The sequence below is a fragment of the Pseudonaja textilis genome, chromosome 3 (assembly GCF_049901715.1).
Source record: "Pseudonaja textilis isolate UNSWEBS1 chromosome 3, rPseTex1.2, whole genome shotgun sequence".
NCBI classification, from domain to species: Eukaryota; Metazoa; Chordata; class Lepidosauria; order Squamata; family Elapidae; genus Pseudonaja; species Pseudonaja textilis.
The window spans coordinates 81,465,359-81,492,986 of NC_141992.1; the positions used below are offsets into that span (position 1 = coordinate 81,465,359).

The 27,628-nt window shown below is 38.5% G+C and overlaps 1 pseudogene; it reads left to right on the forward strand.

Annotated features, from left to right (window-relative positions):
* Positions 1-2,139: 2,139 nt before the first annotated feature.
* On the forward strand, positions 2,140-9,935 carry LOC148126186 (uncharacterized; annotated as a pseudogene).
* The last annotated feature ends 17,693 nt before the right edge of the window (positions 9,936-27,628 follow it).

Here is a 27,628-nt window from a genome sequence, read left to right on the forward strand (position 1 = left end):
TGTTAACACCCATATCCCCTTCACCAACACCCTCCACCACCCACAGCACTTGATGTTTTCTCCACAAAAACTCTCTTTTCATGCAATAAGCCCCATCCCACCACCAGCATCTTGTCGGCCACTGAGGTCATCAAACTGTGCCATCCTGCATTATTGGGGAAAATGCTGACTAAGCTCAGCTACAGAGGGGATTTAGTCCAAGCACACCAAGCACTCCCATCCTGCAGCAGCCTCGAGACCACCACACGGTAAGATCACGAACTCCATTGTCGCGGCTCCATGGGACCATTCTGGGAGCCATCTTGGAGTCATGACATAAATATACTATGTATCTCATTCACAGTCTTATTATAATTAATCTAATTAATTCAATTATATAAAGTTATAAGTTCATATAGAAAAAGGATAAAGATATTTATATATATATATATATATATATATATATATATATATATATATATATATATATATCCTTTTTATATATATATATATACATATAATAAATTATAAGTATCAATTTATAGTCCATCAATCACAATAGCTCTTATTTCCTTTTACCCAGAGGTTATATTAGTCAAATCTTGCACAATTGTTCTTTCTTTCAATGTTTTTATATTGGTCCTTTTTGTTTGTCATTAGAAAAGTTTGAAGCACGTAATGTTCTTTATACTTTCACCATCAACTCTCCTCATTACAAAATGTCCTCTTCCTTCTAATATGCACAGTCACTGCACAATCACTGTTCCAGTCGTATTTCTTTTACTGTCCTTCAGCACTTCTCGTCAGCCTTCCTTATATATCTCCTCCTTTTGATCAGCTTAAACAGCTTCCACCAGTCCCCTCTAAATAATCAATAAAATAATCAAATTGTCTGTCTTGGGTAGTTTTTTACTAATATCAGCCTCAAGTTTTAGTCTCTAGTCACCTCTCCCACTCTGACAGATAATCACTGTAATCTATCGTTAATCTTCCGCTCCCACCGCTAGATCGCCAAATTTCCCTCACTGGAGACTCACTTATCCGTCACTCTCTCCAGGTCATATAATCTCTGAGAATCAGGTACCTCTCTTCATCAATTCTCACTGCTTGCCTTCATCTCACTCTTTGCTTCCTTCACCATTTCTTGGACTGTCACGCCTCCGGATCCGTTCCTAGGGCCAGTCTCTTCCACGCCATTTTCTTACAGGAGTGGGGGATCGTGCCTCCACCCGGTACCCTCACAGCTTCCCCTCTGTATCACAGACCCCTCCAGGGTCCTCCGTCGCTTCATCGGGCATCCAGACGCAGAAAAATTGGACATTCAGAATGGAGCCACCATTCCTATGTCCAAGCCATCGTGATATCACCCCCAGAACAGCTCTTCTTGTTTTAGTTATCAACTGTGTCTTGGCTACAGGTAGAATTATAGACTGCTAAATCAGTTAAGTGTTCCATCTTTAACTATCTTGCAATTTATTTGCATAAGACTATGGCTTGTACAGAACAATATTGTGATGTGCAGCCTCTATTGGATGTTGCCCCCTCTCTTATTTTATTTACTTATCAGTTTGTATGCTGCTTCAGCCCCAAAGTAATGCTAGCATACAAAATAGGATTGAAATAGCATCTTAAAACATAAAAGAACTGTCAATAAATACAGAGCATCAGAGGAAAAGGATACTCAGTCATAATCAAAGACCTAAATTATTAGGGAGTAGATCACTTTACCACTGTGTCAGAAAGAGCCAGGTTTGTATAGGCTCACAAAAGCATGGAAAAGTTAAAGCCATACACACTTGGGGGAATTCTATTCCATAGGGCCATGATGGCGACCCTATGGCATGCGTGCCAGAAGTGGCAGGTAGAGCCATCTCTGCTGCCACATGAGCCGTCGCCCCAGAGCAGGTCCACTGTGCAGGTGCGTGCGCTGCCTGCCCGCCAGCTGATCGTCAGGTAGCTGCCGCGCATGTGCAGGAGGTGGGGGAGTGCAGAAGATGCGCACGCATGTGCAAAAATGTGTGATGCATGGGGGGGTCGCATGCACAGAGTTGTGCAGTGTCCATTGGGGGTCATGCACGCATGCGTAGGAGGCATGGGGGGGCATGTGGCATTGCGTTATGGGTGCTGGCACGTGTGCAAGCGCACTTTTGGCACGCGAGGATGGAAAGGTTAGCCATCACTGCCATAGGGTAAGCATAATTACAGAAAAGGTACATCTTCTAGGTCCCACAAGATGACATCTCTCTGCGGTTGTAGCCTGGAGTCTATTGACTCTTATCAAACATTGTGAGTCAGGTAGAAACAACAGGAGAAAGATAGTCCTAAAGTCAACCAGGTTCTAAGACACTAAAGAATCTACTGTTGACAAACATTACTTCGAATTGCACATGGAAGCTTACCAATAGCTAGGACAGTTCAATTAACATATTGTTAGTGATTGGGGACAAACCCCCAAACAGAATGTGCAGCAGCAGTCAAGCCAGGCAGCCAAATGAGAGAGGAAGGGCCCTAGAGTTTACACACACTGATGACAAACACTGTTTTTGTAGTTTAAATAGTTGTTTAATCCAATTAGAGTTTAAACATTGTCAATCAGTCCATATGTCATTCACAAATATATCCATTCAGTAACTTAGATCATTCACTAGTCAGTTCTATATCCTTATCTGCTTGTAAAGATATCTTCTCCTCTGATACCTTTCCTTTTGAAGACAACGCTGAGTATTCACAGGATATCAGCACATCAATGAAATAGTCCTTTTGTTCAGGTATTCAAACAGTTGTAGCAAACAGTAGCAAACAAACAGTAGCAAGCAGACAAAACAAGCAGAGATCAAGCAGAGTGATTACGTTTCTCTTACTGCCTTTTATTGCCGTTTGTAACCGCACCCTTAATTAGTTAATTACAAGCAGTTTGGTGCTTAAAGCTACAAGTTACAAACACCCAAACCTTGGTTTATATATTTATTCACCCAAACTTAGTTGGTGTATCATTGTTATACCCAACACATATGTGCTATCTGGATGAAATGGGGAACACCCATAACTACCTAAACAACCATGTTTTGGGCCAGTTGTGGCTTTTGAGTGGGATTAAAAGGTAGCCCTGTGTAGAGCAGATTACAGTAGTCCAGATGGGAGATAAGGCATGAGTGATTCTAAGAAGGACTGACCAATTCTGGACAAGTCATAACTAGTGCACAGGATAGATTTCTGCAAAGGCCCACCTACTGAACATTTAAAAAAGTATCACAAATATTATTGACTGGCACTGATGGTTGATATGGGTTGCTGCCGGCATTCTAGGTATCTACCAAGTATCTTCTTAAAATGTATGATGTTCCAAGTAGTGCAGTTTTTTTGAGTTCCACTGGTGTTATTGCAGGAAGCTGTAATTTCACCATCATCATCATCATCATCATCATTTTCATTCTTGCCAAACTGGACAAAGCATTGACTACTCTATTATGCAAACTTCACCAGCTTGGTTAGGATTCTATTGTACAGCAAGCTTTGGAAGACTTGAGATATTTTAAGTAGCAAGAAGTAGCCATGACTAGATGGGCCTTTGCATAAATCTATCCTGTGCACCAGTTATGACTTGTCCAAGATTGATCAGCCCTTCTTAGAATCACTCATGCCTTATCTCCCATCTGGACTACTGTAATCTGCTCTACACAGGGCTACCTTTTAACCCCACTCAGAAGCCACAACCCATAACTGGAGGCAAGCAATTATTTTATTAATACCCAAACTAGCAACTTACAGTGAGTAACTGGTCTCTTCCACCCAGGCAAGCAAAAGCAAGGAACACAACATTGTTTAGATCAAACATAGAACGTTGATCAAAGCTTGAGCATGTGTATATATTAGTGGAAGATCCCAAATGTAGAGAGAATTGCTTTACAGTTGATAAGGGAAACAAGATTACCTACTGTACAAAAGAACATTTCATAGCATTAAGTCATTTAAGGAAACTTCGTTTTTTAAAAAACCCAACAACTTTGATATATGAATTGAACCAAACTGCATATATTCTTGAGTTTAGCCATCTCTCAAGGCATGAACTTAATAATCAGTGATTAGCAGGCACAGAGGGACAAAATTAAAATTCCAATGTTAAGGCATGCTAAATGTGAGATATGGAGAAAGATATGAAATGAGTGTTTACCTAATATAGGTAGGTCAGGACCAGGGGTCTAAACAGCATTTTTTGCCACGATTTCTCATCAAGTTCTGATGGTATCAGTGATAAGCTATTTCTCCCTGGACACAAAGCAGACATTGTTTCACTAGCATATCAATATCTGTTGAGATCCCTGATACCATAGTGATTTTTCTGCCTGTGCTTGGCATTTAAATGTTCCCTGAAATGTGCTATCAATTAGAATAATAGAGAATTATTGTGAAATATTTGCTGGAATTACTGGGTCAGGAAATTTCCCTTCATCAGTTGCTATTGACATTAGAGCTGGTTGTATAGAAGAGGACTCCTGCATAGAGAGCAGCTAAGAACAGCAAGAGGTCTGCAAGAGAGGCTCCTGGAACCTCACTGTAATGTGGAAACATTGACATTCAATGAGAAGGTAACTCCTACCACCTACTCCTAACACAGCTAAGGCCAGTGTTCTCAAGGATCCTGCCAATTCTGCCACCTACGTGGCCTCCACTCCATGTCAGATAAGGTGAAGGAACAAGGGCAGCGTGGCCAGATGCCTGGAGTAGACTTTCACTCTGCTGCTGTATATGCAGTGGAGTGAGATACTTTCTTTCCTGGGCTTCAGGCAAGCCAACACGCTCCTTTTTTCTCCATCTTTGTTAATAATTTGTACACCTGCAAAATGGGCAGCAACAATTTTGCCATCTTTTGGGGTGGTCCTGTGCCCTGGAGACCTTATTCATTCCTCTATGTCAGTTTTGGTGAACCATTTTAGCACCGAGTGTCAAAACGGTAGCGTACATGCATGTGCGGGAGAGTGCTGGAATCCAGAAGAGCAGCTCCCTGCATGCGAGAGCGCCGGAAACTGGAAGAGCAGCTCCCTGGCACCTAAGCATGTGGCAGGAAGCTTAGCTTCTGGTTTCCGATGCGTGCACGTGCACCAGACATCTAGTATTTCGGGTTTTGGCACACATGTGCGTATGAAGACCAGCTGGCTGGTACACATGCATGCTGGAACCCAGAAGAGCAATGGCCAACAGCTGGCATGCCCAGAGTGATGGTTTTGTGTGCCATTTCTGGCACACATGCCATAGGTTCGCCATCATGGCTCTATGTAATATTGTGGGCAACAGAAAATTGCTTGAGAAGTATAAGGTTGAGACCCTTAAGCTATATAGTGGGATGATTAGATCATCCAATGTTTCACTGTGTTTTCACCTGGCATGAATTCTATTTTTCTATCTCATAAATACTGTGGTACCTTGGTACTCATTGTTAATTGGTTCCAGAAGACACAATGAGTACCAAAACCGATGAGTATGAAACAATTTTTTGCCATAAGGAAAATGGCAGCTGACACTGACAGGTCTTCGTTTGTGCATTGAATACCAAACAAACAACAAATATCGGGATAAATTTTACGCATCAAAATGTGTTGAGTACCGAATTCAATGAATTTCAAAGCAGTTGAGTACCAAGAAACCACAGTAATATGCGGTAATAACAGTAACAACAGATTCCAAATCTGTACGGCATAGCAATGTCTTTTTACCTTAGTCCTTATTTAACTTGAATGAAATTATAATTATAAATCAATATATTTATGTATTCTTCTGCAGGTTCACCTTGCAGTCTTAATACTGTGTGGAAAAACTGAAGTAAACGTTTCTACTTAGGCTATTCTCTTAAAGCTACCTATGGGTAGGGCTTTAGTGACTGAATGATAAAAGAAGCTTTCATTTTCTCTGTCATTAAGAAAGCTTTTTTTTAAAAAAAAGTTTCATTGACTTTAACAACAAACAAAAACACATAAAACATAAAAACATCATCCTCCTTCATGAATTTACAGACAGTGTATCAGTTGGTTTACCACTTTTTCTTGTGCATCCATTTCATAGTCTCCATTGTAGTTATATTACATAATAGCTCATATTATCAATCAACAATTATATAGCCTGATATCATTATTAAACAATCATTTGACTATAATTTTATTAATTCATACTTTAACGAGAAAGAAAGCTTTTGACTAAAATTATGGTGAAACATTTTGTTCTCTCTCTCTTTTAAAGGCTTCTCATCTTGTTCTTTATTTTTATTGAGCTCCATTTTGTCCCAGCTTTTGGCTCATTAGAAGATAATGAGCTGTAGATAGGGAACACTCAAATAGGCTTTGCATATAACCTCAAAGCAGAAGCATTATACACGTGTCAAAGATTATCAGATGATCCATTGAGCCACAGTGACTTTTAATGTTTCAAATATCTACAATACCTACTGAGGCACAAATTATCTGACTCAATATATTTTGGACATATTATACAAAGATGTTATTCATGGATTGAAGATGGCCGCCGGCAGCAGCCCTTGTGAATTACTCTCTGATAGTTTTTCAATCATCTACTAACTACTAAGGTAGGAGTGGGATCTGGGGTCAGCGGAACCATGGCAAGAAGCACCAAGGGGTACTGATAGTGGATAGCTGGCCTGGAGATCCAAAAGGGAGGCTGAGACTGGAAAATAATCCTAATGAGACCAAGTCGATAGCCAACTGATAGACGAAAGGGAGACTATTGAGCCTGAGACTAAAGCTTACCAGGACCCAAGAGGGAAGTCGAATGCTGAGCAAGATCTCCAAGAGGGAGATCAAATTCTGAGCCTAAAAAAATAATATACAATTGCACTGAAGAACACGATTCTGAGCTCCGAGAGCTATACTGTGACCAGTGGAGAGCGAGGGAGATTGGAGAGGAGCTAATAGAAAGCTGCGAGACCTCTGAGAGAGGCTGAGATCAGCAGAGATAGCAAAGAGCTGACAGGGACACCATAATTTGAGAGAAATCAGTGGAGTCTGAGAGACTGATCGTAATTTGAGAGAAATCAGGGTAGTCTGAGAGACTGAGAACAGCACGATTCTGAGCTGAAAGAGGGCTGAGAGCAGGCTGCAAACTCAATTCTGAGCTGAAAGTGGATGAGGAGCACAATTCTGAGCTAGAAGGGGGCTCTTTACTTTAAACTCTGAGTTTTAAAACATTAAGAATAAGCCAAGGAGAAACCCTTTCACTACTAATCTCTACCTCACCAAAAATCAATCACTTTGAATTCATTCGAACAAAAAGAAACCATGTGCCTTCAATTTCTACCTCACCAAGATTCCCTGGGCAGAGACTCCCTGAGCGGAGATTTCCTGCCAGCTGAAATCGGAGTCAGCATACAAGTGGATCACCAGCAAAGCAATAACCCTTTACTTGCTGACTTACTATCTCATTTCTTCAATTCTTACAACACTGATTTCTTCATTACCTCAAAAATGTACAACTTTATGACCTCAAGACACATATCAATGATTATATAATGATGTCTATAAAATAATATCTCTATAATAATTTCTCTAAAATAATTGATCAATTGATTGTTTGATTGATTAGTGTGACTAGAATGTCTAGTGCAAATAATGTGAATGCCAATTTAATTGATTGGTAAAATTAATTATTAGTGAAATTAATTGACCAGTGTGATTAGTGATTAGTGTAATTAATTGATTAGGGTGAAATTACTTGTCTAGCATGATTAGTGTAATTAATTGATTGGTGCAATATTGCTATTGATCTTGTTTGATTGAAAAATGTAACTAATGAACCATCTCAACAAACCCACAATGCTAGGAAAAAATCCAATGCCAAACCACAACCCCAAAAGAAAGAAATCCCCACCAATGAACCACAAGACTCCTGCATATGCCATATATGTCAAGAACCTTTACAGGAGAATGAAAATTCCATCAAATGTTCCCTATGTGACAACTACACTCACCATGACTGCTTGGGATTACCTAAGCAAATGGCTCAATTCCTAGAATCACCCAACCATGGATTTCCATATTTCTGTCCACTGTGCAGACCCAAACTGGACAAATATATTGCCCTGTTCGAAAGAGTTGATACCTTAGAAACACGAATAACATAACTTGACACTGTAGTAGAATCCCTGCAGGCTATAAAAACAAGATTAACTAACCTTGAAAAAAAAGACACAACACAAAAAAAATGAACATCCAATAGTTGCAAACCACATCTTTACTCAACAACTGCAACCACAACCCATTCCACAAAAAACACAAATCCAACAAATAATGATATCCCAATCCTCATCAAAAAAGCTATCAAGTGCAACGGAAACGTCCCAATGCCATCTTATTTGGTCTTGAAGACAACAATGACAATGATGACATCACAAATGTCCGCAACATCATCAGTGGCTATTAAGCATCTTCCCTGATGAAATACTTGACATTTCCCGCATCGGCCCAGAGTGACGGCTCATTGGCCCCATGCTTCTGCAGGGTCATTTGCAAAAATGAATTAAGCAAACAAAAATTCATTTACACTATAAACTCACTTGCCAAGAGCAACATCAACCATAAGAATCTCCATTCTCACCCTGACCTAACCTTACAGCAATGTGTACAGTCCCATGAACTACGCTCTGAACTCAAAAGATTACAAGAACAAGGAAATACTAACCTATACATTGACTACCACACAGAATGTATCAAAAGCAAGACCTTCAACTTAAATCCCAATAACCATCACCCCAACATCTAACAATAGGCATGAATGCCCCTTACTTCCTCCAGACCCCTACTACATATCTAAAATGCAAACTACTCAATGCAAGAAGCCTCGCAAACAAAATGCATGAATTCCTCATCTTACTAAGCACAGCCACATTCAATGTTATATTTGTCTGTGAGACGTGGTTGAGTGCATCCTTTCCAGACTCCATTACCACAGTCAGAGAATATCATGTTTATTGGTCAGATCGCGAAATCTATAGAGGAGGTGGAGTTGCTATCTTCTATAAAAAATCCCTAAATCTAAGAAAGATTCAAATTACACAAGAGCTTGCTCTTCCAGAGACCATTGTTTGTGAACTGTCCTTAAATACCACTATCCGCTTCTTACTATGTTACAGATCCCCTGATTATGACATAGTTCATGCAAACAAACTAACTTCACTGCTGACGTGAGCTGCCTCTTGTCCACACCCTCTTATTTTCCTTGGTGACCTCAATCTACCTCTTATAGATTGGACCCTAAATGAATGTACATCCGAACCCATACCTACAACCCTGTACAATGCCACTACTACACTGGGACTGGATCAATTAGTAACTAACAACACTAGACTAAACAACTGCCTCAACTTCATCTTCTGCAACAGCTCAAACTCAATTTATTGCCTACAAATACAAGAACCCTTTTCGAACAGTGACCACAATATGATTGACTTTTGTCTCAATTTATGCCCTCACAAAGAAGATCATAATGATGGATCTCCAAAATACAATTTCAAAAAAGCCAATTATGATCTCATAGATGCCAACCTATCATCTCTTGATTGGCACATTCTGTTTTCTAACTGTAATGCTACAGAAGACCATTATAATGCATTCTTACTTGAACTTGAAAGAATCATTAAACTATATGTACCATTAGTAACCCCTTAAAAAAAACAAATTACCCACAACAATAAGAAAACTTCAATTTAAAAAAAATCACTATGGCATAAAAACAAAACTAGCTATGTAGCAAACTTTAAAAACTGATACTACACCTTATGCCGACAGATAAAGGCAGAATGTACAAATTATTACTGCAAACAGGACAAAAACCTCCTATGTACAAAATCTACCCGCGCCTTCTATAATTTTGTAAACACCAAACTTAAAGACTCAAGAACCCTCCCACCTCTAAAGAGACTAAATAGGAAAGACTGCAGCGACGAAGCTGCTTAGGCCAAGTTCTTCAACACATTCTTCAGCTCAGTCTTTTTTAACAGCAATGGCTCATGCCCCACATTTCCTAGTCGTACCACAACTAACTGCAATGATCTACTACATATTGACTTTACAGAAGATAATGTAGAGCTTCCGGCTTGAGTTTCTTCAGCAACAGACCGAAATCTGCAATTGTGCACAGTTTCGATCTGTGCTCGCCACTCGAGCACCCTGAGCTGGCTGGTTTTGGGGCTAAGCCACCCCATAGAGGTGGTGAAGAGGGGGGAGACTGCCAGCAGGGTCAATGAGAGCTGCATCTCTCCTCCCCAGCTGGCCATTACTCCCTTTCTTGAAGGTGGTTGCAGTGGTGGTCAGAAATGGCCACCTCAAAGAAGAACTCAACCGGAAAAGAATCTGCAGGAGGAAGATAAGAAGAGAAAGTTTTTGGCTGACTGGGTTGAACTGGAAAAACAACAATACAAGGTACCCTGGAATTTGAATTATAAAGAACAACATTGTTCCCAAAGAAGACTTTGAAGCTGCGAATGAGAGAGGGAAGGGAAAGGATTTGGGTTTTTTTCTTTTCTTCCCTATATTGACTACTAAGAGACTTAAGCAAGAAATCGGCAAAAATCCACTTTGACAGTAACAGGAATTTAAGCTGAAAATAAAATGTCAAAGGGATAATAAAGATTTCTGGATTCTCAGAAACTTTTAAAAGAAGGAAAAAAACAAAGGGGTGGGATCTGGAAAAATGGAGGAGACCACCTGGAAGTGAAAGGAATTAACAGTGAAACTTTAACAAGATTCCTAAAAGATACATTTTAACTTTGTAACAAGATAAGAGAACCCCAGGAAGAGAAAATGGAAAAAAGAAGCAAGAAGAAACAATTTTGGATTATTTGGATTACTTGGTGATTTTTGGATTTTTGGCTATTGGATCTAAAGGACTAAAATTAATCGGGTGGTTGTTTAAAAGTTTTTAAAATGGTATCACTCTTGGAAGAACTGAGAATGGAACTTAAAAAACAGAAAGAAGATGCACAAGAAGGAAGAGGTTCTTTTGGCTTTGTATTTCAATTTTTAGAAATGGAGATCCTGAACTATGAGAAACAACAAGAAATGCCTGTACAACAAGAAGGGTGGGACAAAGAAGAAGCCATCTTCGATGATCAAGTATTTCTTTGTGGGGAAAAGAAAGGAAAGGGGGGAAAGAGAGTGAAAATTTTTAAGATCCAAAAAAACAACCCCAAAAAAGAATAGTCTGAAAAGTAATTAAAACATTAGGAAGAAACAGAAGAGAGGATTACAGAAGAGAGAATCAGAATTAGAGAGAGAAGGGTCAAAAAGGGAAGGGAGAAGAAGAAGGGGATGAAGGAAAGGAAAAGAAATGATAAAGGACAGAAACAGGACACAGAGAAAAGGGGAAAACATACAAGGATTAAGAGTATAAACCTATTTAGAAGACACAGAGATAATGGGTGAAAACTTAATTGAAAGGGGATTCTGCAAGGATACATAAGATAGTATTGTTATATTAGAAATAGAAATGAACTTTGAAAATATGTGTGATTAAAGTGTGATTAAAATGATAGATAAAATAGACATTGTAATGTAATGGAATGTTTAATAAATAAATGAAATAAAGAGAATGAGAGAATGAAATTAGGAAAGGAGGGGAATATTTTAATTATTATAAATGTGTTATAAAAATTTAAGTGAAGAGGAATATGAAAGAAACATGAAAAAATTATGGAAATATTATGTTCCTAGAAGTATGATACCCTATTGAAAAGAAATGTTAAAGATATCAAAGATTATAACTAACATTAATGATAGAGCTGAATTGGAATAGAATAAGTATTTTATTTATTATTGTTTTATATACCCTGATTCTCCAACAATACGGCCTCCCCCAATAGGAAGTCCCAGCATGTTTTATAGGCATGAAATGAAATTAAGTTCCTCCCTCCAAATTAAGGTCTATATTAATACATGCAAAATGGGGGGAATGGTGGGGGGGCTTGCCATTAGGAAGTACTTTTGTTGCACACCTGGATATGGTGCTTCCTGCATTGACCCCGATACGAAGTGCCCCACCAACGCCGAGGTCAACATCCAAGCTGTTGCCGCCTGCCCGAAGATGCAAGGGGGGGGGAATTAAGTCACCCCTGAAAAGACAGCCTAGCCATTTTTCCGGGGCTCAAAAAAAAATAAGACCCGGCCTTATTATATGAGAAACACGGTATATATATATATATATTCTCTTTAAGAACCCAGTGCATAGTTTAAGAATGTACCAAGCAGAATTCAACTGGAAGTTATGTGTTATATTGAATGTTATAATTGTAAAGACATAAATTGAAGTTTAAATAAGAATTGAATGAATAAAAATTAAAAGATATAAAGGTGTCATACTCCAATTAGTAGCTAGGAAAAATTTTGTTTAATGAGAAAATAAAATATGAAATTGAAACAGGACAGACAAAAGTATAAATATAATGAATAGAAAAATATTCAAACTCAGAAAAACATATATATAATTGAATTTAGAAAGGAATGAGATAATTAAAAGTAAGATTGAGAAAACTAAGGGAAGGAAAAAATTATTGAGAAAATGTTAAAATAGTAATAAGATATGGAATAGAACACAAAGATGAATATGAAATTGAATTTGTGTCTGTATGGAGAAGTGATAACCCGGGACCATGCTATTCTGAAAAAAAGAAATTTTACTTGTATTATGTTTTGTGAAAATCCAAATAACATTTTTATATATTAAAAAAGAAGATAACTTAGAGAAGGCATTATGTAATCTAAAACCATCCCTATCTATTGGCCCCAATGGATTATGTGCATACTTCTTAAAAAAGCTTTCCTCTGCCATAGCAGAACCCCTAAGCATTATATATGATATATCATTCAGAACCAGCTCCTTATCGAACCTATGGTCCTTAGCTATGGTCATCCCTATCTTCAAAATGGTGACCCCAGCCTGGTTGAAAACTACAGAGCAATCTCACTGTGTTGTGTCACATGCAAAGTCATGGAATCAATCATTAACTAATGCATCATCCTGCACTTAGAGTCAAACAACTTAACTCTCCAAAAAACAATTTGGTTTCAGGAAAAAATTGTCCTGCAACCTACAACTCCTACACTGCAAAAACATATGGACTACTCTACTCGACCAGGATAAAGCAATAGACGCATTTTACATAGACTTCTGCAAAGTCTTTGATTCAGTGATACATGACAAACTACTGTTAAAACTAAACTCTTACAGCATTTCCGGATCCCTTCATAAATGGATTACTGCATTCCTGTCAAACAGGCAACAAATAGTAAAAATAGGGAGTGCTATATCAAACCCTGCTCCAGTTAACAGCGGTGTCACCCGAGGCAGTGTCTAGGACCCACACTCTTTATACTCTATATAAATGACCTTTGTGATCACCTTATAAGCAACTGCATCCTCTTCGTGGATGATGTAAAACTATTCAACACCACCAACAATGCTACTGCTCTTCAAAGTGATCTTGATTATGTGTCTAAATGGTCAAACAATTGGGAACTCCAAATCTCAACCAAAACGCTCTGTCCTACACATTGGTTAAAAAAATCAGTACTCCAAATACAAACTAGGTGGATATGATCTCACTGATGATTCTCACTCTGTCAAGGACCTAGGAGTACTCATATGTAATGACCTAAGCACCAGAGCTCACTGTAACAGCATTGCCAAAAAGGCATTAAGAATTGTAAATCTAATCTTACGAAGCTTCTCCTCTGGAAATATTGAATTGCTAACTAGGGCATACAAAACATTTGCTAGACTGATACTCGAATACAGCTCAGCTGTCTGGAATCCGCACTGTATATCAGACATTAATACAATTGAGCGAGTCCAGAAGTATTTAACGAGAAGAGTACTACACTCCTCTGCTCGCAACAGAATCATCAGACTTGAAATTTTGGACTTGGACAATCTTGAACTACGCTGCCTACAGTTGGACTTAAGCGTAATGCACAAAATTATCTGCTATAATGTCCTACCAGTCAATGACTACTTCAGCTTCAACCACAACAATACAAGAGCACACCCATCCCTGTCCTATTGTCCCCATTTAATCGTACCTATTTTCTGTATTCTTACTCATGTTTATACTTATACCTATTATTTTGTAAGCGATTGACAAATCAAATCAAATAAATAAATAAATATTTTGGACATATTATAGAAAGACCCAGCTCTCTAGAGAAAATCTATGATATTGGGAAAGGTGGAAGGGAAGGGAAAATGAGGAAAACTAATAAATAGTAAGGTGTGCGGTGGACTCAGTTTCAGTACATTGAAAAACTTGAAAGACCATCTTGGAAAAGGTACATCCATGAGGTCACTAGAAGTGCGGGTGCACAATCCATCATCAATTTATTACAAGGGAACCCAAAGTACTTTTATGAGAAAAAAACAAGAAGTAATACCAGAATGATGTAACCAGCAACAAGGAGACATCGTCAAGAGAAATAAATATCTTTATAAGGCAAGATTTTTATTTATCTGATTTTTTTTGTCTATTTATTTTTATTTATTTATTTATTTGTCAATTGTTTACAAGATAATAAGTATAAGTGTATACATAGTTATGAATACATGAAATGGGTACATATAAGAAAAATAAAAGAAAAATAAAAGAAACAATAGGACAGGGACGGTAGGCACGTTGGTGCGCTTATGCACGCCCCCTACAGACCTCTTAGGAAAGGGGTGAGGTCAATAGTAGACAGTCTAAGGTTAAAGTTTTTGGGGTTTGGCAAAGAAACTATAGAGTCGGGTAGAGTATTCCAGACATTGAGCACTCTGTTGCTGAAGTCGTATTTCCTGCAATCAAGCTTGGTGCGGTTAACCTTGAGTTTGTATCTGTTGTGTGCTCTTGTGTTGTTATGGTTGAAACTGAAGTATTCATTGACAGGTAGGACATTGCAATGTATGATTTTATATACCATGCTTAAATCAGACCGAAGACGGCGTAATTCAAGGTTTTCTAGTTCTAGAATTTCAAGTCTGGTGGCATAAGGTATTCTAAAACGAGTAGAGGAGTGGAGAACTCTTCTTGTGAAATATTTCTGGACTTTCTCAATTGTGCTAATATCAGATACGTAATGTGGGTTCCAGACTGATGAGCTGTATTCGAGTATTGGTCTAGCAAATATTTTGTATGCTCTAGTTAGTAGTGTGATATTACCAGAGAAAAAGCTACGTAAGATTAGGTTAACAACTCTTAATGCCTTTTTGGCTATGTAGTTGCAATGGGCTCTAGCACTTAGATCATTAGAGGTGAGTATTCCAAGGTCCTTTACAGAGCTTGGATCATCAACAATTGCCAATATGTAAGACAGAGCATTTATTTGTTGAGATTTGAAGTTGCCATTTGTTTGACCATTCTGATACACAGTCAAGATCTTTTTGAAGGGTAGCAGTATTGTCTGTGGTATTGAACAGCTTTACATCATCAGTGAAAAGAACACAGTTGCTCTTAATATGATCACAGAGGTCATTTATGTAGAGTATGAAGAGAGTTGGTCCTAGAACACTGCCTTGGGGGACACCACTATTGACAGGTACAGAATTTGATAGGACTCTCCCAATTTTGACCATTTGTTGTCTGTTTGACAGGAATGCTTCTATCCAGTTATGCAGTTGTCCAGAGATACCATAGGATTTTATTTTTAGGAGTAGTTTGTCATATACCACTGAATCAAAGGCTTTACAGAAGTCTATGTAGATTGCATCTATTGTTTTGCCCTGATCAAGTTGTGTAGTCCATATGTTTTTGCAGTGTAAGAGTTGCAGATTACAGGATAGTTTTTTTCTGAAACCAAATTGTTTATTGGAGAGTAGGTTGTTTGTCTCTAAGTGGAGGATGATGGATTGGTTAATAATTGATTCCATGACTTTACAGGTGACGCAGCATAAGGAGATTGGTCTGTAATTTTCAACTAGGCAAGAGTCTCCCTGTTTGAAGATGGGGATGACTGTGGCTTGTGACCATAGGTTAGGCAAGGAACTGGTCCTGAAAGATTTTTCAAAGATTATGCTTAGAGGTTTGGCTATGGCAGTGGATAGCTTTTTTAAGAAATAGGCACATATTCCATCCGGTCCAATAGATAGAGATGGTTTTAGATTGCGTAGTGCTTTTTCAACATTGTCTTCTGTAAAATCGATATGTATTAGATCATTGTAGTTATCTGTGGTTCGGCTAGGAAATACTGGGCATGATCCATTGCTGTTTACAAATACTGAGCCAAAAAATGTGTTAAAGATGTTGGCTTTAATGGTGTCGTTGTTGCAGTCTTTACCATTAGGTCCTATCAGGGGTGGGATGGACCTTGAATCTTTTAGTTTGTTGTTTACAAAATTGTAAAAAGTACTGGTGGAATTGGTGCTTAGAAGGTTTTCCTCTTGTTTAATGTGATAATTGGTGCATTCGGTCTTTATTTGGTGGCATAAATTTTTGTATCAGCTTTTGAAATTGGCAACGTGACCAGATTTGTTTTTCCGCCAGAGTGATCTCTTTTTGGATTGAAGTTTCCTTATTGTTATGGGCAATCTGTTTTTTTGTTTTGTTTTGGGAGTTGTTGTTGGTACATGTAGTTTGATGACTCTTTTGACTTCAAGTAAAAATATGTTGTAATGGTCTTCAACAGTATTGCATCCAGTGAATAGAGATTGCCAATCAAGGGATGAGAGATCGTTGTTTATAAGATCATAGTTGCCTTTTTTGAAATTATAATTGGGGATCACATCATTGTGGTGGTTTTTGTGTAGACGTATGTTGAGACAAAAGTCAATCATATTGTGGTCACTGCTGGAAAAGGGTTCTTTAGTTTGTATTCCGTAAATTAAATTCAAACTATTGCAGAAGATGAGATCGAGGCAGTTGTTTAGTCTAGTGTTGTTGGTTACTAGTTGTTCCAGTCCCAGATTTGTAACAGCATTGTAAAAGGTTGCATGTATGGTTTCAGTTGTACATTCATTTAGGGTCCAGTCAATATGAGGCAGATTGAAATCACCAAGAAAGATAAAAGGGTATGGGCAGGATGCTGCCCATGTTAGTAGTGTATTTAGCTTGTTTACATGTTCGATGTCATATTTGATTTATATGCTGTCCACCTCATTGTAAAACAACTCTGGGCAGCTTACAAGCATCATAAAAACCAAGGCACTAAGCATTAAAACATTAAATATTAAAATAAACGGAAATTAAATTGGTTAAAACCGGAATATTATAGAAGGGAGGTGGAATTCTGCAGCCTATTGGGAGCTGAGAACTTTTTGTACTGGGAGCCATGCTCAAGAAGTGATCAAAACCCAGGACAAAACTTTAATTTACATCTCAACAAAAACATACTAAGTACTGTTAATTTAGTTACAATTTTAATACTTCACCTTTTATCCCATTAAAAAGGACAATTCAGAGTAGTTGTTTGAAGCAAGATTATAGTCTTCAGTTAAACTAGAGCGTTGTGGCTTGTGACAATGTAATTGAACAGCACTTGGAAACTTCATTAAATTTTACCTAGCCATGTCCAAGAAATAACTTGTGTATAAAGTGGTTTAATACTAATGAATAGTGAGCATGTGGGAATTTATTTTGGCTCTTTTGTTTTATGCCACAATGTGGCATAACAGAATAAATTCTTATAGGGGCATCTGAAAGCAGAAATGATACTCTGTAACAAACTGGCATTGGCTATAAATTTGTATATATACTATGCGCTAGTAAACACCATTGATTACAAATTATTTGTTTCACAACCTGCATTAGGCTTTCTCCAACATTACAAACCATTTCAAAACATATTGCAAAATTGCAGAAATAGTGATGCCTACTTCATTCATTGCTTCAGGAATTGTAAAAGTTATTATTGTTCTTTCTTTGTAATAGAGGAAGCTTCTAAATGAAACACTAATAGTATAGCCACTTTTATGTTCTGATCATCATTAGTATATGTACCAATTGCCCACTCCTCCTCGAGATATTAGAATGGTGGTGGTTCCTGATTATGAAGGTGGACATTCATTCAGCTCTTCTTCCCATTTGGTAAAATCAAAGAGATTTAAAAGACTAATATCACGTAGACAGAAAACTGGACCACAGGCAGATTATTTGTGCAGATCCCACACCTTTACAAGATGCTGCAAGCAAAATCTGATCATAAATCAATGATTTGCATCCCTCCAAAGGTACACCCTATATTGTTCTTGGATGATATTATCTTGGCTTAGCTGGGAGTTACATAAAGTTTGGTGTTTGCTCTTAGAACCGGTGTTTGCTCTTAGAAGTCACCTGTCATTTCAGGGTGAGGCATCATCAATATGCTGATGATATCTGGTTATATGATTCCACCCAGAGTTAAACAGGAGATTGTGGGACTCCTTACCCAATGTCAGGATGGTGTAACAATTGGTTGCAACAAAACAAGATCAAATTCTGTCCAGATGTGTGAGAGGTTTGTCAGTGGACTGGTCTGTCAATTTCTGTTACAATCAATGGATCAACTGAGCATTGGAAAAAATCCATCAACAACAGACTTTGCCCTTGCAGGAAAACATTGGGAACACACACATACACACACACACACACACACACACACACACATACACACACAGAGAGAGCTTCCTGAAAAATGAATGAAATGGGGGATTAGTTAAATCTCCAAAAGGAGCATAATTTAGAAGTTCAAGGCTCTGTTAACAGGCTTTTACATCTCTGTTCTGCTTTCTTTGTGATCGATGCTGGATTATTAACTAATACAGGTGAAACTCGAAAAATTAGAATATCGTGCAAAAGTTCATTTATTTCAGTAATGCAACTTAAACGGTGAACCTAAGATATGAGATAGACTCATTACATGCAAAGCAAGATAGTTCAAGCCGTAATTTGTCATAATTGAGATGATTATGGTTTACAGCTCATGAAAACCCCAAATCCACAATCTTAGAAAATTAGAATATTGCGAAAAGGTTCAATATTCTAGGCTCAAAGTTTCCCACTCTAATCACCTAATTAAGCCATAATACCTGCAAAGGGTTCCTGAGCCTTTAAATGGTCTCTCAGTCAGGTTCAGTAGGAATCACAATCATGGGAAAGACTGCTGACCTGACAGTTGTGCAGAAAAGCATCATTGACACCCTCCATAAGGAGGGAAAGCCTCAAAAGGTAATTGCAAAAGAAGTTAGATGTTCCAAAGTGCTGTATCAAAGCACATTAATAGAAAGTTATGGGGAAGGGAAAAGTGTGGAAGAAAAAGGTGCAGAAGCAGCAGGGATGACCACAGCCTGGGGAGGATTGTCAGGAAACGGCCATTCAAAAGTGTTGGGGACTTTCACAAGGAGTGGACTGAAGCTGGAGTCAGTGCATCAAGAGCCACCACACAGAGATGGATCCTGGACATGGGCTTCAAATGTCATATTCCTCTTGTCAAGCTGCTCCTGAACAACAAACGTCAGAAGCATCTTACTTGGGCTAAAGAAAAACAGAACTGGTCTGTTGCTCAGTGGTCCAAAGTCCTCTTTTCTGATGAGAGCAACTTTTGCATCTCATTTGAAAACCAAGGACCCAGAGTCTGGAGGAAGAATGGAGAGGCCCACACTGCAAGATGCTTGAAGTCCAGTGTGAAGTTTCCACAGTCTGTGTTGATTTGGGGAGCCATGTCATCTGCTGGTGTTGGTCCACTGTGCTTCATTAAGTCCAGGGTCAACGCAGCTGTCTATCAGGAGATTTTGGAGCACTTCATGCTTCCTTCCGCAGACGAGCTTTGTGGGGATGCTGACTTCATTTTCCAACAGGACTTGGCACCTGCCCACACTGCCAAAAGCACCAAAACCTGGTTCAATGACCGTGGGATTACTGTGCTTGATTGGCCAGCAAACTCACCTGACCTGAACCCCATAGAGAATCTATGGGGCATTGCCAAGAGAAAGATGAGAGACATGAGACTGAACAATGGAGAAGAGCTGATGGCTGCTATTGAAGCATCCTGGTCTTCCATAACACCTCAGCAGTGCCACAGGCTGATAGCTTCCATGCCACGCCACATTGAGGCAGTAATTGCTGCAAAAGGGGCCCAAACCAAGTGCTAAGTACATATGCATGCTTATACTTTTCAGTGGTCCGATATTGTTCTATGTACAATCCTTGTTTTATTGATTGCGTGTAATATTCTAATTTTCTTTCTTTCTTTTTTTTTATAAATTTTATTTGAGTTTTCACAAAGAGAAAAAACTACAAATAAAACATCTTTTTTGAAAGTAGTGTAATCCCGGGTTACATTTCTTCGTACAGACACAAATTCAGGTTCATGCTCATTTTTATGTTCTATTCCATATCTTATTACTATTTTGCATTTTCTGCATTTATATTTTTTGTCTGTCCTGTTTCAATTATCTATTATCTTTTCTCATTCAACAAAATTTCTCCTGTAGTTACTGATTGGAGTCTGATGCCTTTATATCTTTTCCCTAAAGTTGTAACATTCAATATAATACATAACTTCCATTCGGATTCTGCTTGGTACATTCTTAAAAGATACACTGTATTCTTAAAAAAAGAAAAAATTATAAATGTATATAATTAAAACAACATTCCATTCCAATTCAATTCTATCATTAATATTAATACTCATTAAAATCTTAACACCTTTAACATTACTTTTCAATTAAATATCATACTTCTATGGGAACAATTATAAGCTTTCCATAGTTAATTTCCCCCCTCTTCACTTATATTTTATAAAACATTAACTAATTAAAATGTTCCCGTTCCTTCCTAATTCAATTTTCTCATTTATTTTATTTCACTTATTTTATTCACAAACATTTCACTAAATTACACTAACTATTTTATCCCTCATTTTAATCATATGTTGTTTCCAATTTTCTAAAGTTAATTCTATTACTAATATAACAATATAATCTTATGTACCTTTACAGAATCCCTTTTTCAGTTAGATTTTCACCCATTATCTCTAAATAGGTCCTGTTTCTCTATATCTTGCTCCAGTCCTCTGTAACATTTTTTCCTTTCTTTCTTCCCTCTCTTATTCTCTCTCCCCTTTTTACCCCCTTGTCTCTCTACCTCTATTTCTCTCTTCTGTATTCCCCACTTCTGTTGCTTTCCAGTATTATACTTATTTTTCAAATTATTTTTCTTTTCTTTGGTTGTTTTTTAAATCTTAAATTCTCCATTCTCTTTCCCCCTTTCCTTTTTCTTCCCCACATAAAATTGCTTGTTCATTAAAGATGGCTTCTTCTTTGTCCCAGGCTTTTTGTTTTGCAGTCGTTTCTTGTTGTTTCCCATAGTTCCAAATCTCCAATCTTCCAAATCCCCAATCTTCCAAATTGAAAAACGAAGCCAAAAGAACCCTTCCTTTCTTGTGCATCTCCTTTGTACTTTTTAAGTTCCATTTTCAATTCATCCAGAAGTGGTGCCATTGTATAAATTTTTAAACAACCACCCGATTGATTTTAGTCATTCAAATATAATAACCAAGAATCCAAAGATCACCAAATAATCCAAATACACGCAAGCTGTTCCTTTTTTGCTCTTTTTTTCACTTTCTCTTCCAGGGGTTACTATTTAGTTGCAAAGTTTCAGTTAAAATGTATCTTTTAGAAGTCTTGTTGAAGTTTTACTGTAGATTCTTTTTAATTCCAGGCAGTATCCTCCCTCTTCCAGATCCTGCCCTTATTCATTTTCTCTCCCTTCCTGCTTATGAAAAAGAAAATTTTTAATGTCCAGAAATCTTTATTATCCCTTTTGGCATTTTGTTTTATTTTCAGCTAAATTGCCTATTGATGTCAAAGTGGATTTTTCCAATTTCTTATTTAAGTCTCTTAGTTGTCAGTATAGGGAAGGAGAGAGAGAGAAAAAAAAAGCCAAACCTTTCCCTTTTCACTTTCCTTCGCTGCTTCCGACTCTTCTTTGGGAGCGATGTTATTTTTTGTAAGTTTAAATCCCAGGGTACCTTAGTTGTTGCTTTTACAATTTAACCCGGTCAACCAAAACTTTCACTTCTCATCTTCCTCCTGCACATTCTTTTCCAGTTGAGTTCTCCTTTGTGGTGGCCATTTCTTACCACTGCTACAACCGCCTTCGGGAAAGGGAGTAATGGCCAGCTGAGGAGGAGTGATGCGGCTCTCCTTGAGCCTGCTGGCGGTCTCCCCCCTCTTCACCACCTCTATGGGGTGGCTTAGCCCCGAAACCAGCCGGCTCGGGGTGCTTCAGAGCGAGCCCAGACAGAAACCACGCACGATCGTGGATTTCTGTCTGTTGCCGAAGTCCTTCAAACTGGAAGTCCGTAATATTCTAATTTTCTGAGATTGTGGATTTGGGGTTTTCATGAGCTGTAAGCCATAATCATCACAATTATGACAAATCATGGCTTGAACTATCTTGCTTTTCATGTAATGAGTCTATCTCATATATTAGTTTCACCTTTTAAGTTGCATTACTGAAATAAATGAACTTTTGCACGATATTCTAATTTTTTGAGTTTCACCTGTATAATATGTGTGTTTTGTTTTGTATTTATTGATTTGTGATCCATTGGAGAAATGAGATTGAATGAAACAAACAAAGCAGTCAGTCTCTGTTGGTGTCCTTTCGTTTAAAACAGATTTGGCAGAGAAAGGCTTTCAAAAAAATTACACAAAAGTAACAACAGTTTGCCAGGTTTTCCCTTCTCAGCCAAATAAGAAAAAAATGTTAAAGTGCAGTATTACACACACACCCCAAACAGTCCTCAAAAGCCATTATCAGTGGGTACTTACTTTCCTGCCAAATAAGAGCCAGTTTGATCAGTGATGGGATTCAATTTTTTTTACTACTGGTTCTGTGGGCGTGGCTTAGTGGGTGTGGCAGGGGAAGGATACTGTAAAATCTCCAGTCAGAGGTGGCATTTGCCGGTTCTCCGAACTACTCAAAATTTCTGCTACCTGTTCTCCAGAACTGGTTGGAATCTGCTGAATACCACCTCTGAGTTTGATACATTAGCGGTTAAAGAACTGATCTGAAAACTGGGAGACAGTGAGTTCTAGCCCTACTTTAGGTGCAAAGCCTGAAGGATGACTTTGGGGCAGTTACTTTCTCTCAACCCTAAAAAGAAGGCAAGGGCACTTGTAAAAATATTGCCAAGAAAAATTCAGAGGCTTCTCCAGGCAGGCGGTAATAATCAAGACTGATTTCAAGGCTCCAAAACAAAATAAACCTACCAATTGAAGGCTAGGTTAATTGCCATCTAACAGAATACCTGTTCACTAGTATGGCCAACGTGAAAGGCATCCCTGAGAATTAAGTCGGTAGCTTAACACGCATGTATAAAACACTGACAGTGACACACATTCAAAAAGGTAGGAGGACTTCAATTGTGGCTCAAGGCTGCCATTTTGATTTTTTTTACCATGCCTGCCCTGTAGACTCTACTGCAAGGGGCTGAAACCTGGAAATGCATTTCTTAAGCCAGTTTCATTTCTAGCCAATGTATACCAAGGACACAAGCAACTGAAGGTGGCATTACAGAAAACGGCAGTTTCCATGTTTAGACAGCGGGTGGCAGCAGAACACTGATATGTTAACATTCCAAGTTCTTCTAAAGGTTTTTCTCAATGGAAAGATTGAAGTACTTTTCCAAAAAAAAATGTAATTGTCAAATCAGGACGACAGAAATCCTTGCAGCTATTTTGAAGCATGTTGGTTGACACCAGCAGAGTTACTTGCTTTGCTATTGACTGTTTTATTTATTATACCCGCAGAAAACACTGCATATAGGCAGCAGTGCATTATAAAAACACTGCTGAAGGCAAAGGTTTTCTGCCGGAGAGTCATGAATGATTTTCTTTCTTTCAGTGGCATTAGAAGAAAAACAATGCAAGATCTAATGCAATGTTATCTATTCACAGACCTACCACAGAGAAATAGTTCTTCTCCAGCTGGATGTAGATACAGTATCGGTAGTCCTCAACTTACATCCGTAATTCACATCGGAATTACCATTTTTAAGCAAGGTGGTTGTTAAGTGAGTCATGCCAGATTGGCCTTTTCTGGGAGGGGGACACAGTTGTTAAGCAAATCAAATCACTGCGGTTGTAAATCAAAGCACATAGTCGTTAAGCAAATCCAGCTTTCCTTATTAACTTCATTGAAGTTGGATGGGAAGGTGGCAAATGGGGATTAGATAACCCCGAGACTCTGCAAAAATCATAAATGCATGCTGGTTGCCCAGCGGTTGCATTTTGATCATGTAACCATGGGGATGCTACAACAGTTGTAAGTGTGAGGAATGGTCGTAAGTCGCTTATTTCAATGCCTTTGTAACTTCAAACAGTTGCAAAATAAATGGCTGTTAAGTCAAGGGCCTGTATATGTAAAAGGAAACCTAAGGTGCTCTGGGTTTGGTTCATTCCTTTTAAATGACTACCCCACAAGTTAGCATAGCTAAAATACATTAGCCCAAAAGCTCACGTCTGATGTCATCCAGTATCAAGGAAGTTGCAGATCCATCTAGAGTCTACCAATAAATAGGTATGCTGGCAAAAGGTAATGGTACAACAAGAATAATTGGCATGATCAGACATCAGGATGCTCACTTTGCGCAGAGAAAGTGATAGAAGACTGATGTTTAAAGACTGTGTCTAGTAATCTATGCAGGAGCCAGTAGAAACTTGCCTTCTAAGGAGTGCTCAAGTCTTAAATAAAGGCACCACAATTTTCTTTCAGGTTAAAGGCTACGTTCTGTCTTTGGGTGGTATGCTGTGTCCAGAAAGACATTTCATTTCTAAAACAAACCAAAAGAAAATATACATGGGCACGGGTCAAAAAATTTGATGGGGCCAAGGGAAACACTACATTGTATTTAATATGATTTATCTGACTTCCACTCAAGCATTCAAGCAATTACTATTTCTGTCACTGAATTTAAAAGCACAAATCAACAGATGTTTATGGGCACCTACAGCAAGGAATCCATATATGGCCCTGAGATCTCAGGTTTCTTTTCTACCCTTGTGAACCAACATGACCTCATGCAATATAGGAATCCAGTCTCAGGACTTAATCGTCGAGCCCAGGTATCAGCCCTTCAAGGTAGAACAGACTAGGAAACCAAAGTTATGAATAGCAATACTACTTTTATTACAAGGTTATGAAGTGTTTCTCAACCTTGGCAATTTGAAGGTGTGTGGACTTCAACTCCCAGAATTCCCCAGACATGTGTGAATTGCCTTGTGTGACACATCTTCAAGTTGCCAAGGTTGGGAAACACTAGGTTACCATAACAGAATCTTGCAAGTCTGAGTGTCCGTCCTTCCTTCTTTCCTTCTTTCCTTCCTTCCTTCCTCCCTCCCTCCCTCCCTCCCTCTTTTCTTTCTTTCTGCCTGTCCTTCCTTCCTTCCTTCCTTCCTTCCTTCCTTCCTTCTTCCCTCCCTCCCTCTCTTCCCTCCCTTCCTCCCTCTTTTCTTTCTGTCTGTCTGTCTTTCCTTCCTCCCTCCCTCCCTCCCCTCCCTCCCTCTTTTCTTTCTGTCTGTCTGTCTTTCCTTCCTTCCTCCCTCCTTTCCCTCCCTCACTTTTTTCTTTCTGTCTGTCTTTCCTTCCTTCCTCTCTCCTTTCCCTCCCTCCCTCTTTTCTTTCTGTCTGTCTGTCCTTCCTTCCTTCCTTCCTTCCTTCCTTCCTTCCTTCCTTCCTTCCTTCCTTCCTACCTTCCTTCCTTCCTTTTCATGAGAACTAAGGACAGTCATGTCTGAGATGCTTTCTCTAACTACATTTCTGCCCCTGACTCAGATTTCTTTTATCTGATCATTATCTTTCTTGGAGCTCTTTCTCCTGTTCCTCAAGGTTACTGCTTCAGCCTGTTATACCAGCTGACTATTTGACCACTCTGTTAGGATAAATGTCTACTTGCCCTAGCAGCACATCATCACGGATACCTTGGCCAACTAGCCTAAGAGTGGTCTTAGCCTTCTGGCTAACTCAAATGACTGAAATGTTTCATTTCTTCATTTTTTAAAAAAAAAATTGTTTTAAAAAAATAGAAAAGAACTGCAATAGCTTAAACAGAATCGGCGCCTTTGTGGGCAGAGCTGAGAGAGTCTGCTTCCTCACAGCTGTAGTTGTGGCAAGGGGTGAAAAGTAAAACAGAGAGCTATGAAGTTCTGGAGAACTTCTTTGCAGGGCAACTGCAGAGCCCTTTTTATTTTTGCTCTGTCAGCATCAGGAAGAGAAGGTTAACCTTCTGTTAACCTCATCATTATTTAGCCCAAGGCAGCTCTGGAACTATTTGGGTTTAATACTAATTCACTGTAAATTTCCCAACTGCAAATTGGGTTATTATAGCGTGTGCATGACAACACTTGCCTCACTATAAACTAGTTAACCATGTTTTGAGAACTGAAGCTTGTACGGGTAGTCTTCAACTTACAAACACAATTGAGCCCAAAATTTCTGTATTTAAGTGAGACATTTGTTATGTGAGTTTTGCCTCATCTTATGACTTTTCTTGCCACAGTTGTTAAGTGAATCACTGCAGTCGTTAATTTAATAACATGGTTGTTAAGTGAATCTGGCTTCCCCATTGACTTTGCTAGTCTGAAGGTCGCAAAAGGTCTGAAGGTCACAAAAACATGACCCTGGGATGCAGCAAAAGTCATGAATATGAACTAGTTGCCAAGTGCTCGAATTTTGACCACGTCACCTTGGGGATGCTACAAAGGTCGTAACTATGAAAAATGGCCATAAGTCACATTTTTCAGTGCCATTGTAACTTTGAACAGCCACTAAACAAATTGTTGTTAAGTCAAGGACTACTTGCATGTGTGTGCTGAACTTTTTCCAAAACTGTCATGGTGGCATGTGATACAAGTAGCAAGCTATTGTATAGGCACAACAGAACACAACAACAATGCAAACTTGTTAGGTAACAGTAAGTCACAGTCTAAGAGAGAAATTACTACGAGTAACATACAGTGATTAAAGATGTTGAATTAGGCCTGAGGAGATCCAGGCTTAGCTTCAGCCAGGGTAGGTCATTGTCTCAGCTAATCTTACCTGTTATTGAAGGAGATCCCCTTGAATAAACTGCTTTGACCCTGTGGAGAAAGATAATACAGTAAATCTAAAGGACATCCAGCATAATTCATATACCGGTAGTTACTCAATTCCTGGCTAACTCTGCACCAGTTTCAATTTCCCTGTTGCTGTTTTCTTGTCTTGCAAGAAGGGACATAGTTTTACAGCAACCTAACATTCTCCTTCCTGTCTGTCTAGAAGTGTTTATCAACAATTTGTTTTTAGCTACCCACAAAACCATTTCCTTTTTGTAGCTTGTTACCCAAACCCAGGAATATTTTTTCTTGGTTTAGTTCTGGTTTCGTGTTTTTAGGTTTCAAAATACTTGCAATCTTGTATGTTCTATGTTCACTACAAGGCAGAAACACGCCCCCCAAGCAAACTTAATAAAATTAAATTCCATATTTAGGCAAATTCTGTACTTTAGCATCACATTTACATCTTGAACTACTATGTTGTGCTTAAGGTTAAGTTTATGTTATCATTTAAAATCAATTCAAGCTGGAAATGACCAAATCATGTAAGTCAGAAAGCTCTTGGATTTCTTTCAGTTTTCTGAAAAGTAGTTCAGGTTGGACTGTGCACAAT